At 45.2% G+C, this 16375-nt stretch overlaps 1 protein-coding gene across 3 annotated transcripts in view; it reads left to right on the top strand.

Moving 5' to 3' along the window:
- Positions 1-16375, top strand: part of LOC146785442 (thiamine transporter 2-like) — a 383376-nt gene that overhangs the window by 91426 nt on the left and 275575 nt on the right. Inside the window, exon 1 of one of the 3 annotated variants that reach the window (XM_085634502.1) lies at positions 306-634. The exons of the other annotated variants lie outside the window; for them this stretch is intronic. The gene's annotated coding sequence lies outside the window, so the exon portion shown is untranslated. Of the gene's footprint in view, positions 1-305; positions 635-16375 lie in introns of those variants that run through there. 3 annotated transcript variants of the gene reach the window in all.

The following is a 16375-nucleotide window of genomic DNA, read 5'->3' as shown; positions in this document are numbered from 1 at the left end:
ACACCCAGTTACGCCTATTTTTGCTACGTATGTATCTCTTATCTACACTATCAATTGTTACGCCTCTTGCATTTGCTTCACTGTAATGCCTATTGTATAAAAGTGATTAATTATCAATAAAGTATGTACTTCACTTCCTGAACCTTCGTGGTGATGGAACTTGGAGCAACCGATTCGAATCGTCCATTGGAATAAAAGCCCATTCCGAACCTCTAATACCACGGATTCTGCCTCTTATTTACTGAGCTATTTTTATTATGTTTCTGTATCAAATTAAGTCCCGGTAATTAAATTATTTACCACAGGAATGGCGCCCGAATAGGGACACTTTCTCATCTCACGCGCCGGCGGTGCGTTGCAGGCCCGGTCTCCTGCCACAGCTGGACGGACAACAACGCGTACCAGCAGGATTTCCTGTATCTCCCTCCGGTCAAGCGGGGGCGACTGAGGCTGCGACCAACACCCAGACGAGGCGGTGAGAAGTGCGAAGTATCCCGACCAGAGCCTAGCTGAGAGAGCAAGATCCGAGGTATACAGAGGCCCGCCAGGTGTCCGAAGTGTCCGAAGTTTTCGAGTCGAGTCCAGTCCGGTCCAGTTCAGTTCCGTTCCGAGGCCTTCCGTTCCGAGCTACCCGGTGAGTACCATTACTGGGGAGGCGTTCTGACGTGCACATAGGTTGTGCCGGTCAAGACGGGTTTGGGTACACAAATCCGGTCTGCACTGTTTCAGCAGTGTATCTGTACTGTTTAGCAGTATATCTAGTATATCAAGTATATAAATTCAGAATAATCCAGATAATGCCGAGTATTATGTTTAGTGATTAAGTTTTCCTTAGATCGTCATCATCATTGTTGCTCAGTTAAATGTTAAATGTTAAATGTTTTAAATACGTTCTGCATATTGTGGTATGAATGACTGTTCATTATTGTGTTTATTTGTATTAAGTTTGTTCAAGATCAAGTATCAGATCAGTTCTCAATATGCCGCTCTTTTCGAAATTAAGACAGATCACAACAAGAAAAGGGGTACTCGAAGAAGCTGTTCCTATTCCTCCTAGGGACACTCCAGGGTACTTCATGTATCATAAACATGGCTTAGACGCTATATTATTTCTTGATTTATGGGTAGACTACACCAAGGAATTACCAGAAAGTCAGAGGTGGCCCGCAGCTGGGACCTGGGATGCAGAGTGCATCATGAAAGTAGAGGAAGAGTTATGGAAAAGGAAAGTCAGACAGTCACAGAAAGACGCCGTTGAGTTATGGCGTAAAGAATCTCATAGACGTACAGAAAAAGCACTCCAACAGGAAGAGAAATATAAAGAGAATTCAAATAAAGTCCGAGAAAATCTATTAATTGAAGAAGGTACACGAGTGAAATCAGAACAAGTAGACAGACAAAGAAATGCCCTTATGAATGGTATGTATCCCCTCCTGGCCGAGGGATTACCTAAGGCTACTCCGGAAATACCAAAAGACTTGCCACCCCCATTGTTTCCAATAAAAATACATCCTAAGGGGCATCCTAGAACCGCAGAAGATGTTTTTCTTTCCTCATATTTAGATGACGCAGCTCCCGAGTACGCTAATCCCGCCCCACATAGACCGCCTGCCAGGGAGGTTCAACGCCAAGATCCAGTATCTGTATCTCTACAGCAACAAATCCTGACACAAGTTCCGGCAAGCACATCTGTTTCTACATCTGTTCCTACAGCTACTTCTATAGCTGTGTCCACACCTATAGTTGCTGTATCGCGTTCAACGAATCCTTTCACGCCCGATACCCCAGATGGGGCTACGGGAGGTGCTACCAACATTTTTTCTACGCCACCCAGAGTAAATAAACTTACCTTTCAAGAATCAGCACATCCACGTACCCCCAAACTCATAAATGCCCGCACGCTTAAAGAACTTCTTATAGATTGTAGATATGACCCTGTGCCCGGCAAAGAGGACGAAATGATCATGGCATCATTACGTATCAGACGAGCCGCGGTGTATTTAGGGAAGATACCAGGAATGACTGTGCATCTAGATAATATATACCATTTTGTCCAAACAGGGCGAGATTCTGAATGTATTAACAGAGCTATGGAATACCAGAAAGTGGAGATACAGGGGGAACTGTTACGTTTCCTCATAAATTGTGTGATCAGAAATCAAGACCGACCGGGGGTAGACCCGGAAGCAATGCAAACTCTTACCAGATGGAGTCAGAATATATCAGAAGGGAGACATGATAAGCAAAATTGTATAATAGCCATGTGCCGAAAGATCCGTAAAGAAATAGAACGCCTACACGAAGAGAGATTAGCGGTAGACCAGTTCGAACAAAGCGAGGAGGAAGGATCAGGACTGCCCACAGGACAGTCAGACACCATAGCCTATGTAGGTAGAGGAAGATCTTGTAATAGTACTAGATGTTTTATTGACCCGATACGTCCGATATGTCCAGATAATAACAGGAATTTCCAAACACCTATAATAAATATAAGGTCCCCCGAGCATTCGTTCCAAGCCGCTGACAAATTACTCCGAGAACGAAGGGGTTATCATTTTCTCGATTCTATGGATGAACAAGAATTAGCCAGGTCAGCCGTTCATTGGGTTGACAGTCCCGGAAAGTATGGTGATGATACAGTAGCACACACATTTTTGAATCTCACCCCAGATGAACAGCGTTTAGCTGGGATTTATATGATTCAACAACTCCTTATACTATATCAGAGTCAGCATTCAGATCCTGGTCCCTTACCTGATATATTGACTGAATTACTCACAAATAGATGGAGAGGTTCAGGTACTAAATTAATTAAAGAAATACTAGAATCAAGAAAGCAGTACATTCTCTTTGTATGCCCAGAACATGTCTCACTGCCCATCAAGGAAAGAACCACGTATTACATGGACAGACAGAATCCCTTACGAGAAGTACACCCAATAAAAGGCGAGGACAATGAGTTTAAACGTGTATTTGTATATACGCCCATATCGAAAATAGAATTGTTACAAATGAAGAAAGTGGTACCCAGTCATGACAAAGACCCAGAGGGTTTCCACCGAGAAATTAAAGACATGTTACTCATGGGAGAGTATACCTATCCCGACATTATGACAATATTAAAGGTATTGATGCCTGCTGGCATTTATGAAAAACTCAAGGAAAAAGAGTGGGAGGTGGGAGACCAAAAGATAGACTGGTCAGCATTAGAAGCAGAAGAAAAGGCCCGAACTGCAGGAGCAGGGCTTGGGGATAAAACTAAAGCACTACCAGGTTTACTAGTACAGGTACTGCCACGTTTATTAACTACGAAAAAGGAAGACTGGGGTACAATTTCAGCCTGTAAACAAAAGCAAGATGAAGACACTAGTGATTTCTATGCCCGATTTGAAAAATGTTTTGGTATAAATAGTGGCATAAAAGCAAGTAGCGAATCATACCCACATCTGTTTGTGACAAAATTAGTTGAAAATTCCTTACCCCAAGTGAAGAATAGAGTATTAAAATTCGAGAGTACCTGGCAAGGTAACACCCCATCACAAATGTTACAAATGTTACAGTATCATCACAATAGAATTAGAGAGGAACAAGAACATGAACAAAGACGCATGAAAGACACGAAAATGAAAATGCTAGTCTCCCAGACAGTTCCAGCTGAAGGACATAAAAAGGGTACGACACATTCCGGTGATTCAGCAGGACCTGTAAAAGGGACATGCAACTATTGTAAACAACCAGGTCATTATATACACGATTGCCCAGTCCTGAAGCGTAATATCGCCACAGGTATTACAAAAGAAAGACCACGGCCACTTAGACAGGATCAGAATGAACAAGGAGCCCCGCAGCATGCACAGTCCATGCCAGCTCCACCACAGTCTATACAGTTTGTGCCAGCTGCACCAGCGCTGCCTGTTGCTGCCACACAAACCACGACACGACAGCTGAATTATTAGGCCAAGATAGAAAATTTTTACTCGATACAGGGGCAAGTCGAACAACCATAAAACGTAGTGAAGTTCCAGGGGCACCCCTCTCAGGCTCACAGAATATTTCCCTTGGTTTTTCAGGAAAACCTATTGTTAATGAAGTATCACAGCCTCTTCCACTTACGATAGGACCTTTGACCCGAACTACAGATTTATTGCTTACTAAATCATGTCCAGAAAACTTGTTAGGTATAAAAACACTGAAAGCTCTAGGAGCTATAATATGTTGTTCTCCGGAAGGAGTAAGATTGTTTTTACGTGATTTTAAAGGTCACTATGTGTCTAGAGACATGGATCCCCGACTGCAGACTTTACCTACACATCTATGAGCACAAGGCCCTACTGATGTTGGTTGCATGAATATTACACCATATCGAGTTACACTAAAGGCAGGAGTGGTACTACCACGAATGCGACAATACAAGTTACCACCAGATGCTGTAGTGGCTTTACTGCAAATCATTGACGAGCTCATTGCCCAAGGAGTGGTTGTGGAAACAGACTCCAATGTATGTAATTCACCGATAATTCAGATTCTTAAACGAACAGATCCAAAGGCCCCGCCAGTATATCGATTGGTTATTGATCTGCGCGAATTAAACAAGTGCATTGTGCCACAATTCCCTGTGGTCCCAGATATCTCGTCATTACTGACAGCTATTGATTCCGAAGCAACATTCTTTACTGTAATTGATCTCAAGAATGCCTTTTTCAGCGTCCCAATAGATCCAGAAAGCCAATACTTGTTCGGATTTAGTTTAAATGGACGTAGCTTTAAATTCTCACGCGCACCTCAAGGATTTACAGAAAGCCCCAGCATCTATAGCCAAGCACTGAAACGAGAACTCGACAGTATCCACATGCCAGTTAACACTGCCTTGCTTCAATATGTCGATGATCTGCTGATCACCGCTAGAAGCGAACCCGAATGTGAGAAAGCATCACTGACAGTTTTACAATTTCTAGCCGAAAAGGGGCACAAGGTGTCCCCTTCTAAGCTGCAATTCTGTGTCCAGCGAGTTGTTTATCTTGGACACTCGCTGTCCAAGGAGGGAAGGCAGCTTACACCCGACCGCATTCAGTTAATAGCTAACATGCCAATACCCAAGACACAAAAGGAGGTGCGGGCTTTCATAGGCCTCACTTCATATTGTAGGCAGTGGATCCCTCAGTATGCATTTCTAGCAAAACCACTCATTCAATTGACAACACAGGAGGCAGCCACATCGACTGTTCTCCCTTGGACTCAGGAACATACACAAGCTTTTGAAAGCCTAAAGAAAGCATTATGCCAAGCACCTGTTTTAGCAACACCATGTTACAATAAACAGTTTACACTCTTTGTTACAGAACGCGAAGGTACTGCCTTGTCAGTACTCACACAGGAACAAGCAGGATCACACAAACCATGTGCTTATTTTTCTAGTACATTAGATCCCGTAGCTCAGGCTTTGCCTGCGTGCCTAAAATCAGTGGCAGCAACAGCTTTAGCAATCAGACAAAGCGATGCCATAGTGTTAGGACATCCATTGACAGTTCAAGTACCACATGCAGTAGAGGTTCTCGTGAATCGAACGCAAACACAACACTTAACTATAGCGCGACTTACAGGGTATGAATTAACATTGTTTCAGCCACATATAGAAATCAGACGTTGTAACACATTGAATCCTGCCACACTTTTACCTGTAATCGGAACAGACCCACTAGTTCATGACTGTATTGAAGTTATTACAATCACGACGAAACCCAGACAAGACTTGACAGATGTCCCATTGTCAAACCCAGACCTGACGTTGTATGTAGATGGTTCATGTATGAGAACAAGTACAGGAGAGTTAGTGGCCGCTTACGCAGTCACAACAGATACTGAAATCATTGAAAGAAATTGCATAAATACCTTGTCAGCTCAAGCCGCAGAGCTCATCGCTCTGACACAAGCCTGTATTCAAGCCACAAATAAAAAAGTCAACATATATACTGATTCACGTTATGCATTCGGAGTTGTACATGACTTCGGCGTGCTGTGGCGAGAGAGAGGTTATTTAACTTCTCACGGTGCCCACATTCAGCACGGACCCCTCATCCATGCCTTATTAGAGGCAATACATCTACCCACTGCAATATCAATTATGAAATGTAAAGCTCATACGAAAGTTACTGATATCATTTCCCAAGGCAATGATCTAGCTGACAGAACAGCTAAACAGACTGCTCAAACTCAAACATCCGACATGACAAAGACAATAGTCCTGACGCCAACACATTGTATGACGATTAAAGATCCTACTCTTGACGTAATTGACATACAGACACATGCTACACCAGATGAAATAAGGAAATGGACTGAATTAGGAGGGATCCAAACGGATCAAGGATGGATGACTAAGGAAAAATCTGTGTGGTTCCTTCCTGATTCAATGGTCCAAGTTATAATTAACACTATACATAGTCCAGCGCATCTAGGAGAAAAAGCTATGCTAGATAGCATTCAACACATTTGGTTCAATAAACATTTACGAGCAGCAGCTAAACAAAAAGTTCGTACCTGTATGATCTGTTGTCAGTTCAACCCAGGAAAAAGCGTTCCCGTAGAACAGGGTGGATTTCAGCCTCCTGATCACCCTTTTGAAGTCCTCCAGATGGATTATATCCAGATGGAACGATGTCGAGGATTCAAATATGTTCTCGTAGTTGTCTGTGCTCTTTCCCGTTGGACAGAGGCATACCCGGTTTCAGATTACACTGCCCCGACTACTGCCAAACAGTTGGTTCGAGAATTCTTCCCACGATACGGTTTACCACGTGTTGTCTACTCAGATAACGGCCAGCCGTTCTCATCCGAACTAATGAAACACGTTTCACTTTTGTTAGGCTATCAGTGGAAATTCCACTGTGTCCGACACCCCGAGGCAGCAGGTCTCGTAGAAAGACATAATCAGATCCTGAAAATCAGATTGTCCAAAATATGCAGAGAGAAAGGTGTCGACTGGGTAATAGCGTTACCAGTTGCACTCTTTTACATGAGAATGGTAGCACACTCTCGAACAGGGCTATCCCCGTATGAGGTGATCTTTGGCAGACCACCAAATATGTGGGGGACGCCCATACCACGCAAAATAACTGATATTGACTGTAATATGCTGACAGATTACTTGGCTTCCTTGATGTCTGCACTACAATCTTGTCGTTCACAGGTAGCTGCAGCTTTTCCTGACAACACTGAGGTGAAACCCCATGACGTAGTCCCGGGGGACCTGGTCTTAGTGAGGAACTTCGATCGGAAGACTCAGCTGGATCCTAGGTGGAGGTCGCCGCAACTGGTCTTGCTCACCACAAGGACAGCCGTGAAGATCGAGGGCAGGAAAGGCTGGATACATTCAAGTCATATCAAGAAATTTCATGGACTACCATCGGATGTAAATACCACACCTCGTGTGTCTTCCCCCATTGACTCAAAACTTCCTTTGGTTGAAACGAGTAATCACGAACATTATAAACTAAAACTCAGGTCTAATCAGTCAAGCAATTTGATTGTTTAAGTCCTCTCCAAGGTGAAGCGGTTGAATTGTCTCTGACATGTACCCCTTAGACCTGAATAGAGAACAACCCCGAAAAATGTTGAAACGACATGCGTACTGTAAATCACTGCGTAGTCATTGCACAGTGACGTTATTAATTTTGTTTTTCTTAAGTCTTTTAATAATTACTGCAAGTATATTGTTGCTCATATATTATCCTATTTCTAGACATGTTTATAATATTACTGCTGAACATTCTTTTAGTGAATTACCTCCGCTTGAGTTGTCTTATAGATTTGCGCTGCGCAATAACACGTTTATTAGTATGTTACATCATTCCCATCAGGTTAGCAATGCTACAAATTGTTGGATATGTGGCCGACTCCCTCCCTATCAGAATTATAAAGGAATTCTACCTCTCTTTCCATACCCGTTCACACACAACGGCTCCTGTGGAGCATGGTTTAGTTTAATTAATTCCCTAGATTCGAATTCTGCAGTTTATCAAGATAACTGGGTATGGGGAAATTTGAACTTAGTTTTACTTAAAGTCTGCTACCCTAACAAGGAGGGACTTCCCAGGAGAACAGGAACTGATCTAGAAAATGAAGTGTATGGATTAGGTAATTTTACGCTTAATCTTATGATCCTAAATGTCGAATCCGAAGCTACTCCAATTTTGCCCGCTATGTCAATATTTCCAGTAAAAGGTGAATTATGTGTAAGAAAGAATGGTTCCATACATATGGGCCATAGTAGATGCACCACTGTAGTAGAATTTAGTGATCAAGGCAAGTCTACATTTAGAGCTTCCCGCCATTCCTATTTCATATGTGGTCAGACGGCATATGTACGTTTGCCTCTAGATTGGGATGGTACCTGCTACATTGGATTTCTTTTGCCACCTGTTTTCCTAGCTCCTCCTGATTATCACAGAAATACTCATTTAGTATATAATAGAGTAAGGAGAGATCTCCCAATAGTCGATTACACTGAAACAGCATGGGAAAAATACACAGATTTCAATAAAGGTCTCTTTCCCTATATAGGTACAGTTACTAATAGTAAGCTGATACGTAGATTAACTAGAACCCTTGAAGCAGTAGTGAACAAAACTATTTCCGCCTTAGGCAATTTAACAGAAGAGCAGTCTGCTATGCGGATTGTTGTGCTTCAAAATCGTCTTGTCCTTGACGTCATCCTGGCCGATAGGGGCGGAGCTTGTAGGGTCATCGGATCAAGTTGTTGCATTTTCATACCAGAAAATTCGCCATCTGTATATAAAGCCATAACTCGCCTTCATAAGATTGTAAGCCAGATACACCAGAACCCAGGCACCTGGACTTGGTCCGGTTGGTTTTGGAGTGTATTATCTACCTTTGGATGGAAGGTCCTATCCTTCCTAGGTATTGGCCTTCTCATACTATTCAGTTGCTGTCTATGTCTACAATGTGGACCAGCGATCTGTGGTCTGTGTGCCACATCGTGTATTCCACCACCAAGATTTCATTCATCCCAGAAGAAAAAAGAAGAACAAATGATGCTATATGAACAGATCAATGGATTAATGAAGATTGATATCTCTTGATGGGCAAGTAGGGGACAAGGAGGGAATGTGGAAATATGGATTTTTATGATCAGTTATGTCCCCTATCTTGGACCCCAACGGTTTCATGTATGAATCACAAGTACATGTATGTTCCCTCTAGTTCCAGTTATGAAGACGCAAACACATGTGCGTCCACCGTCAACATGTCCTCTTTCAGATCCGCCATGAATAGGCCGGATATTCCATTCCTAAGTATGAAAGGCCATCGGCTTTATATGGTTCACTTATGCCATTTTACAGTCCAGGCAAGTAGGCCCTGATTCTGTCATCAAGCTTTTCTTGCCTTCTGCCTCTGAAAGCTCCAGTCTGAGCCTGCATCTGTGACCATGAACTTTGTCTCATTCCCTGCGCGGCCCACGAAGCCTGACATCAGCCTGTTGCCTGCCAAAAACTGTATTTCACCTTCGAAATTATCTGCTCCGCTCCCTGCCCAATGCATTCCTGTCTAGTAGTTTAAGTAAACATTCTTCCAGCTACCGAGCAAAGGCCCGGCTTCTCTGTCTTTATGCAAGTAATTCATAGCCCTATTATTATGGAAGATTTCCGCCCTCGCATCTAGTGTAGACACTTAGACGCTTGTACACGCACTAACAGTCAGTATAGTCAGTATAGAATAAGATTCTACTCTAAGAGACCTCTCTTTTGGATAACATAGTTCTTTAAACATAGGATGTTAGATATGATTTGGGATTAGGTTGACTTGACCCTCCAGACTTCTGTCGCCACATGTAGAGCTAAATGTCAAGTCCCCTTCACCCCCTAGTTGCACGTCAATCACACGTCATGTTGCTGCGCGCGCATTTCTGCCAAGTATTTCTGCTGACATTGCGAAATTCTTTCATGGAACCACCCTATTATGACATCACACCTGATGACGTTCTTTAGTCACACCCAGTTACGCCTATTTTTGCTATGTATGTATCTCTTATCTACACTATCAATTGTTACGCCTCTTGCATTTGCTTCACTGTAATGCCTATTGTATAAAAGTGATTAATTATCAATAAAGTATGTACTTCACTTCCTGAACCTTCGTGGTGATGGAACTTGGAGCAACCGATTCGAATCGTCCATTGGAATAAAAGCCCATTCCGAACCTCTAATACCACGGATTCTGCCTCTTATTTACTGAGCTATTTTTATTATGTTTCTGTATCAAATTAAGTCCCGGTAATTAAATTATTAATTTACACCATACATAATACTAAAGTGGTCAAACCATTGCGAATCCGGGATTACACAGTCCAGGACAGTGCCCTCGGTGTACGAGAAAAAAGGGTGGTTAATTGTTGCCCAGAACTTACCACTGTCCCGTAGGACATTGATAGAAAGAAGATTGTCCCAAGCTTCTGATTTTATTGCCTTTTTCCTTTTGGCAATAGCCTCTTTATAAGCCCCTCTCGCCACTGCAATTGCCCCTCTATCCCTAGGACTAGTTTTTAGTGCTTGATGCAGGGTCCTATTGGCCCTAGAGCAACTCCCATCAAACCGTCTTGTGGGATTGCTAGCTCGGCGGATATTGGAGGAAGTCAGATCCCTAGAGATCTGGGAACAAATAGCCTCAAAGGCCCTAATCACCTCCTCCGAAGGCGAGTTATCGTTAAGGCAGATGGTCCAAGGCCCATCAATTTTAGCACAAAGCTCCTCCAGAAAAATTGCAGGGACCACCTCCGCCCATTTGACCCTACGACCCTGGTCTTTCGTGATAAGGGGAAGATCTCTTTGGCAATCATGGCGCAAACCACCCAAGCTCTCAGGCAAAACCAACTCCAGATATACAGGGTTGTTATTGCTATGGGCAGACGGGACGACTTTATAAGCTCTGGCCCTAGCTAAGGCGCCAGAAGACATAAAAATATAATCTATCACTGCCCCAAAGTAGAACCTTTGTACGTAATAGCCCTCCCCCCCACCTCTATAAAATTAAACTCAAAAATGTTAGTAGTGGCAAGGAAATCCTCTAGGGCCTCCCCCTGCTTGGTATGCTCAAAATGGGGGTCCACAGCGCCTGAAGGCCCCTCAGGCGCTTCATGGGCCCTCGCATAACACTCACCAGCACAGGGATGTACATTAAAATCGCCCATGAGGACGACCTCGAAACCAGTGTTTTGTTTTTGACTGTATTCTAAAATAAAATTTTGCAGAGCGACCACATGTTGATTAGAATCAACACAGTCCCTGGAATTATAAAAGTTAATCAATAGAATTTTCAGGGAATGGGAGACGAACCATTCGACACATAGAAAATAATTCGAACCAGAGTCCATACGAGTGAATATACCCTTCAAATGAAGTGAAAAAAGGAATATTAGACCCCCTTTCACTCGTCCCACTCCTCCCAAAGCTGCCGGTACCACATAGCTAGAGTAACCATCCATATAGAAGTTACTTGTAGGGTCCCATGTTTCCTGCATGGCAATAATGTCATGTTTACCTAGGAAATCGAGCCAGGATGCATCCGCTCTCTTGGATCTGATCCCGGCCAGATTCCAACTAATTAATTTACAACTAGCCCCACCAGCAAGGTTTTCAAGGCAGGATTCAGCAGGCTGAACCGTGACTGTCAGTCAGTCATTAGCTTCCAGATTTGACAGTGGGGTATAATAGTTGTTCAAAAACAGATTGGAGGAGTGGGGCGGAGAAACATTATTTGGAAACTGACGGTCTCCGGGCCTTAACCGTACCCCAGATGTTTGACACCCCACCATATAGTGCTGACTATGTGGAGGATGTTGCCTCGGGGGTGGGGGGGGGGGAGGTTTAACAGCGCAAGCTTCTGCCAGATGACTGTGTACACCAGATAAGAATTTGGTTGGGGGTGGATAGAAAAACCCTAGGGGGACTGGTCTAATTCCCCTATGCCCTACCTCAGACCCATCCCAAAACAATCTGTCTGCAATGTCCGCCCTATTAAAATTAACTATTACACAATCACCCACAAGCCACTTCGGCCACCGCCCAACCCACCCCACCCTTCTCGCCATAATAATATTGGGGGAAATGTCCAGTCCTCCACAACTGGAGGCTGTGCACCAGGATCTAGTTGCCCTCAGTAAGTCGGGCGTGGATTCCATCACTCCCTCACTGAGCGGAGGGACCCCCACGAAGACAGCCACCAATGGGTCCGATTCCGGGGGAAGGTCAAGGGTAACCGGACTACCCCTAGCCTGCCTCACACTCTGGCCCAGGGGCTGGGCTGCATCATTACTAGCCGCTCGCGGTATATTACCAGAAGTATGGTTGTCTGTTAGCCGCTGCGCAGTGGAAAAGGGTGGGTGTGTACTCTTCGCCGTACCAGGGGTACTACTGATCCCATGAGAACGTGATTGAATCATTGGCCCAGAAGATACTCCCATACCCCCCTCTGGCCTATGTGGGCTAAGCATGGCCTGACTGGCCCCCACTTGGTGTAAACTAAGCTCTTTAATAGAGGCTACAATTTTGGTATATTTGTTAAGCAGGTCAGCCACACAGGCATTCAAAGTCTCAACAATGTCTTTAGCGATGCCCAACAATAAGGGTTCTAATCGTGAGGTGATTATGTCTTCTAGTAGGTCCGCCGTAAGGATCCCTAAGGGCCCCTCAGTGGGCAGTGGAGCTTTGGGGGTTTTAGGCCGCTTCAGAATCTTCTTCTTGCAGATCCTTGCAGGACCAGCGTTACCATGGGCCTGTAGCCCCCATTGGTCTACCACACCCTTAGTCAAAATATCAGGGTCGCTTACTATGGGTAGATTAGACACAACCACCACAGGTTCCAGAGGTATGCTGGGTACTGCCACACATTCGGTGGTATCGCAGGGCGAAATGGAGGGTACCAGGCCAAGTTCTTGTTCAGCATTAGCAATTTCTTTGGATAACACCCCAACAGCAGAAGACAAATAAGAGATTATACAGTCCGATTTTCTGGCAATCTTCGCTTTCTTCCCACTCCCCTCCATAGTCACTGCTTGTTTACGCTTACGCATTCTGAAGATTTGGGGGGTGGCCTGACCCGACCTCCTTCGACCCTTTACAGCCGCAGACGGCCCGCCCTTTGCCCAGGCTTCGCCCCGCGCGCGTCCCGCGTTGCGGGATGTGGGGCCTGTAGATATAGCTCGTGAACTCAGGGGGCGTACCCGCCGATGCTGTCGCTGCCCCTCAGGCTCCTGGGGCTTGTGGTGCGATGGTTGCAGGGTCAGCTGTTCCCCGAGTGCTTTGCGATGCGTCTCCCACGGAGCGGGAGACGCGAGGTTCAATTTCAAGACCCCTGGTAAGAAGGGGGCGTGCCCGCCGATGCTGTCGCTGCCCCTCAGGCTCCTGGGGCTTGTGGTGCGATGGTTGCAGGGTCAGCCGTTCCCCGAGTGCTTTGCAATGCGTCTCCCGCGGAGCGGGAGACGTGAGGTTCAATTTCAAGACTCCCAGTAAGACGGGGGCATGCCCGCTGATGCTGTCACTGCCCCTCAGGCTCCTGGGGCTTGTGGTGCGATGGTTGCAGGGTCAGCCGTTCCCCGAGTGCTTTGCGATGCGTCTCCCCTAACCTTGTCATTATAAATGTGGCCTAATGATTTGGATGACCCTTTGTTCCTGGGGTTGTACTGTTGCTTCAGCAATGATGATGGAGAGTCTGCCAAAATATACCCCACAAAAACTGATAAACTTTCACCTAAAAATCCACCACCTGCACATCCCCGAACACATCTAGAATGTCTGTTCTTGTTAACTTTAAGGTAGCTGGAAATGGTTAGAAAATCTCTATCCTTTGTAAGAGATCCATTAAAGGATCACCAGGCTTCCTGTTATTTTTGATAGTATCATATCTATTTAAGGACATAGATTCAATTGCCAATTGTACTCTCAAATTCACTCTGTTGCATCTCTTAGTGCCCCCAGACTGATACTGCTTTAGTGTCCTCCCTGTTATCCCAATGAAAAGTCTCTCTCCCACAGCCACAATATCAACCAACTCGTCTGTAGCTTTGAATAATTTTCCACAGGCACAACCTCCCATTATTTAAAAAATGCCCTCTTTTCTTGCCCCATGGTGTCTTACCCCCCGGCAGAAGTTGCATGAGTTGCAAATCTCTGTACCTCCGAGCTGCCCTGTGCCCCTGAGTTACTTCTCAGGTGGTGCTCCCTCTGTTCAGTCCTGCTCCATCCAAGTGCTTCAAATACTGTGTCACCATTGCCAATTCACAACTTTAACTGTCCAACTTTATGGCCCTTGGTTGCCTTAAATTTTGCACCTCTTTAGGCCCACAGACTGCTAATATAGCTCTGTGCCCAAAGCCTACTTACACTTTCACTGCACCCTTCAGTACTCCCCTGCCTCCTAGCATCCTCTATGGCCCCAGTTCCAACTGCCCTCTGCAAGTGCTACAAGTATTGCACTCCACCAACACTTGGCACTTCTATGTGACTTCAGTCAATCCTATCTTGCCAATAATTGTACATTTTGTCCCCCTTTTGCACCTTTTAGTGGCAATTAGCTTCTGTTTCCTTAGTTAACTACAATCTGATTATTCCTTTACCAGGCAAAAATGCCCTCGTATGTTAATCCCCAGTGCTCCAGTGCTCCCTAACTAGTCCTCAGCCCCCCTAATGTAATGTATCTCAAATTCATATGTACCCAGACATTGTTTCCCCATAAACATATGCTCAGCATACCCTCCATTGTGCACTCCTGATGCTTCCATTCTATTTTGTTTCTCCCCAGTTTCCAAAATGTTATACTTCTTTTAGCCCCTGTCCCAGTTGCATCAGTTACCGAGTTGCCACCGTCAATCTGTTCTCTGTGGGTACTAAATCACAGCTTGTTATCTCAATGCCAAACCTTACCCCTAATGCTCTTCTCTATCTGTGCACCTTAGCCCTAACCACCCCGTTGAAGTGGCACACGAGCTGTGCTTCTGCTGTTATTTGCTCCCCCTATTATTTATCCAGCTCCCCTCCATCTGTGAACCCAGTTACACTAGTCTCCTATTGTGTTTATATCCAAGAGAACCCTGCATAATACCTCTAGACAATATTGTGACCCCAGGAGATATTTGGTATTACCTGTGGCTGCCCATTCCCCATATTTGAAAAGCCACCACCCCATCCCCCTGCATTCAATTTCCATCTTTTTGTGCCCATCCGTATATCTTTCTGCAGCCCCCTCAGATGTGACATTTTAATACCTCTCCACAGCTTGTCACCCCAGGTATTCCAATCCAATCCATTGCTCCCTCTTCCCAAGCATGAATTGCCTCTGTACTGTGCCGCAGTGACCAATCGTCCCTTGGAAACCACTCTATCTGTCCCCCTGTGTGCCAATAATTTATGCCTTAATTCGGTAGGTGCCAACAGCCTACCTTCAGAGTCCTAGATGTGTGCTCTTTATTCTTCCTCCCTTCAAAGTTTCTTTCCCAATCCAAATTGACTAAGTGCCCCAGGCAGCCCGCAGTGTACCCAGACTGTAACTGCCTATCCTTTCAATGACATCCTATTTGCCCTTCATTCGCAATATACTGTTTCTCCATAGCTCATCCAAGCAGCAGCAGGCAATCAGTCACTATGCATTACCCCTCAAAATGCACCAGAGATATTTTAACTCTGTGCCCTACTTGACCCTCTCAATATCCAACACTACTAATTTTCTCCACATTTCTCATAGATATGTGCCATACATGCTCTGCCCCATCTGCTTGCTCAACAAGCTGTGCCCTTACTTCTAAGATAGCATGTCTCTATGCACACAGCTTCCTCCAATTACCAACTCAATGACTTCCCAAAGAGCTTCTCTCTTAGTAGTCTAGCTTCAATCAATCAATCAATCAAAGCATTTATATAGCGCACTACTCACCTGGAGGGTCTCAAGGCGCTGGGGAGGGTGGGTCCGCTACTGCTCGAACAGCCAGGTCTTGAGCTGCTTCCTGAAGGCGAGGTGGTCTTGGGTCAGGCGGAGGTGGGTCGAGAGGGAGTTCCAAGTCTTGGTGGCCAGGTAGGAGAAGGACCTTCCTCCTGTTGTGGCTCTTCGGATGCGGGGGACGGCGGCGAGGGCATGGCTGGTCGATCGAAGCTGGCGGGTGGGAGTGTAGAAGTTGAGGCGGCTGTTGAGGTATCTTGGGCCTTGGTTGTTTAGGGCTTTGTGAGCGTGGGTGAGGAGACGGAAGGTGATTCTCTTGTTGACCGGGAGCCAGTGCAGGTCTCTCAGTTGTCCGGAGATGTGGCTGTGTCGGGGGATGTCGAGGATGAGTCTTGCTGAGGCGTTCTGGATCCGCTGGAGTCTCTTCTGGAGC

The sequence above is a fragment of the Triturus cristatus genome, chromosome 11 (assembly GCF_964204655.1).
Source record: "Triturus cristatus chromosome 11, aTriCri1.1, whole genome shotgun sequence".
Lineage (NCBI taxonomy): Eukaryota > Metazoa > Chordata > Amphibia > Caudata > Salamandridae > Triturus > Triturus cristatus.
This window is presented reverse-complemented; position numbering and strand designations above follow the sequence as displayed.